This window comes from Hordeum vulgare, chromosome 2H, assembly GCF_904849725.1.
Source record: "Hordeum vulgare subsp. vulgare chromosome 2H, MorexV3_pseudomolecules_assembly, whole genome shotgun sequence".
Taxonomy (NCBI): Eukaryota; Viridiplantae; Streptophyta; class Magnoliopsida; order Poales; family Poaceae; genus Hordeum; species Hordeum vulgare.
In genome coordinates this window covers 565,759,023-565,762,269 of record NC_058519.1, presented here as the reverse complement: position 1 = coordinate 565,762,269, position 3,247 = coordinate 565,759,023, and the positions used below count along the sequence as shown (strand labels likewise).

The 3,247-nt window shown below is 38.5% G+C and overlaps 1 non-coding gene across 1 annotated transcript; it reads right to left on the bottom strand.

The window, feature by feature from the left end:
- Positions 1-321: 321 nt before the first annotated feature.
- TRNAA-UGC lies at positions 322-394 on the bottom strand. Its single transcript has one exon. It is a non-coding gene; the product is annotated as a tRNA-Ala (tRNA).
- Between the last annotated feature and the right edge of the window lie 2,853 nt (positions 395-3,247).

Sequence of the window (3,247 nt, the reverse complement as noted above, 5' to 3'; positions counted from 1 at the left end):
GAATCATCATCTCTTTGGGGTGCGGGCAAAGATTTTGTGGCAGGCAGTTGGATCATCCAGAGAAAGTGAGAAAAAGACCAATATCCCTATCCGCGTGCTAATTCTGACCTTAGCTTTCCTTTTTTGCGCTACACTCCGTTTGCTGAAAGGAAAAAGAGAGAGTGAGTTGCAGGCGAGTATCCTGTTCTTGTTTGAGCTGAGAATGTTTTTTACTACTAACGCTTAGACAGTTCGAGAGAATGTTTTTTACTACTAACGCTTAGACAGTTCGAGAGAATGTTTTTTACTACTAACGCTTAGACAGTTAGAGAGAAAAAATGATGGAGATGCGGGGGATCGAACCCCGTGCCTCCCGCATGCAAAGCGGACGCTCTACCATTTGAGCTACATCCCCGTTGTTGAGTTTGTCGTGTTTACAAGCAATAACACCTACTCCTTCCGTTTCATAATATAAGTCTTTTTAAAGATTACACTACAGGACTACATACGGATGTATATAGACATACTTTAAAGTATAGATTCACTCATTTTGCTTTGTATGCAGTTCCTTAGTGAAATCGCTTAAAAGACTTATATTTAGGAACGGAGGGAGTAGTTCTGTAAAAAAGACCATATATAAGGCCTACGCATATATTGCTTATTCATTAGTCCCAATTGTTCCTGACCTTGATAGAATATGATAACTAAAACATGAAAACTACTTTTGTGCAGCAGATAAACGAGAACTTATGGCCTATATTTGGTACTGCTCCAACTACCGTCTCCTCGAACTCCCAATTCGGAGCCTGGCCCGAGCGGAGTAACTCCAAAAGTTTAGAACAAGAAGTTGGGTGCTCGTGGTAGTGTATTTTAGAAGGATTTGAGGAGCTAGCAATTTGCATCTTCCATATTTCGAAGAAGCGACTAATATGACTGTGTTGCCGGCCGACCACTCCGTATTACACTAAGAAGCTCACAAAGTCAACTAATCTTACATTTTTAAGAAGTTGCTCCACGCCATTTCCTATTATCTTATCACGCACATTGTTCACATCAACAAAGTGCCACGTCATTATTCAGTTTCGAAAAGCACCCAATTCGCTCACCCGCAGCCGCTCGTCCGGCATCCCACACGGCCGCCGGCACTCCCGATGACCGGATCCCACCCACCTCCAGCCTAGCACCGGTGCTCACCGCGCCAGCCCACATGCATTTCCATTAATCCAACGGTCCATCCCGCATGCAGGCCATTATTAGGAGACTAATGGAGGTGATAAAAAAAAACAGAAAACTGAAGGAGCCGCTGTCTTAACTTTAGAATCGGATCCTCTAACATTAAGAAGGGATGTTAGAAAAGCTACAATACCTTAACTTTATTTCTTTGAATTCTAAGGCTAAAATGATTTAAATTAGTTTGTAAATTACAGATCTACCATGTACATTCATAGTAATTACATACAAACTAATTGATGGTGAAATAAAACTAATTTTAGATTATTTATATCTACAGTAAATACCAATAACAAATAATTTGTTAATACTCTCTTCGTTCCTAAATATAAGTCTTTTAAGATGTTTCATTAGAAGGCTATATACGGACATATATAGACATGTTTTAGGGTGTAGATTCACTCATTTTGCTAGTCCCCTAACCAAATCTTTAAAAAGACTTATATTTAGAAACGGAGGAAGTATTTCCTAACTTTCCTTCTAAACTTTACACTAGGCAAGCACTGTAGCAGCGTGACATTCCTTCTCTATGTTAGAGGATCCGTTCCCCTTAGCTCCTTCTCATTCCAATGCCAACCATTATCTCTTCTGCTTCCTCGCATCGTATTTTGCCCTCCCTATATACAGAACAACAATATCTCCATAGTATTGATCCATTCCCCATCCCAGTTCTCACAAACAGACGAGGTGCTCCTTGCCTATCATGTACTGGCCACCGCCTGCCCATGGCTTTACTAGGTGAGCTTCTTGGCATTGCCGCCTGTTGATGGAGTGGCTAATATTTGGAGGATTCTGTTTACAAGATTGATCCCCCCCCCCCCCCCCCATGATTTGGTTTGTCTACTTTTGGGAAGATTCGGTTATTCTCAATATTTAATATAAATATCCTTGTTGCTTTATTTGTTCTATTTCACTATGTAAACAGAAAGTTGAACTCAGGTGCGGCATATTTCAATACAAGTCCCCCTAGGGATCTCATGGTTCTCCTATGCATAGAAGTTTGGAATATGGTATGTGCCCTTGACTTTTTATGTATTTTTGCACAGTTTGATTTCTCCGATTACATACAAGACTAAGCTGAAAGCCTTGGGTACAAATAAACAAGATACTACCTCCGTCACGGTTTAGAAGGCACGGTCAAAATTTACGTGCATTTCCACAACAGACAAAGTTTAAGGCGCATTGCATTTACTTATAGAAGCTAATTAATACTCTGTTGTATTACTTATATATGCATGCGTAATGTGAATGCTATTTTTTAACTCAATTCACATCCAATCAATAATCACCTAGGTTCTAGAGAATTTTTATAGACGCATTCTAAACCGTAACAGAGAGAATATATGTTTTGAAGTAAACTTCAGCCAGTACAATATCCACCCATCAATGTATACAAATACATGATTGTCTTAGTGCTCTTACTTGCATCAATATCCTCGCAAGTAAGTTCATAAAATGTGTTTATTTTTTCACTGTTTAGATATAATAAATTCAAGGCGGCATATTCACATTTGGGTGTATGTTGTACTACTACAACATATGGCTGCTGCGAACTATGGAACTATTCACGTAGACCGTGAGGGGCGAGGCAGGTAAATTATTGTTTTTACCTATTTAAGGGATCATATCTCTTATCACTTCTACTTCGGTACAACCCCCTAAACACAAGAACGGTTTAGATTAGCCGATGCCTCTTGGTAAAAAAGGGCAGGATGGTCATATTTGCATATACGATGTATTTTTTTTCTGTACACTTCATTTATTTTTTATAAACCGCAAAAAAATCATGTGTGCAACAGAATTCCAACCAAGATCCTAAACGAATGGGCACAACGACGCTAACCAACTAGGCTACAAGGCCTTGATGACAATTCAATTTTTCTTCTCTAATATAATATTGTGAAAACGCACTATTCCGTGTTTGGTTTTCTTTCTTTCTTTATTTTCTTCTTTTTAAATTTTTTGTTTACTTTTCATTTTTAAATTAGTGAAATTTTTAAAACTCATGATTTTATCTCAGAAATGATTTTTTTTTTCA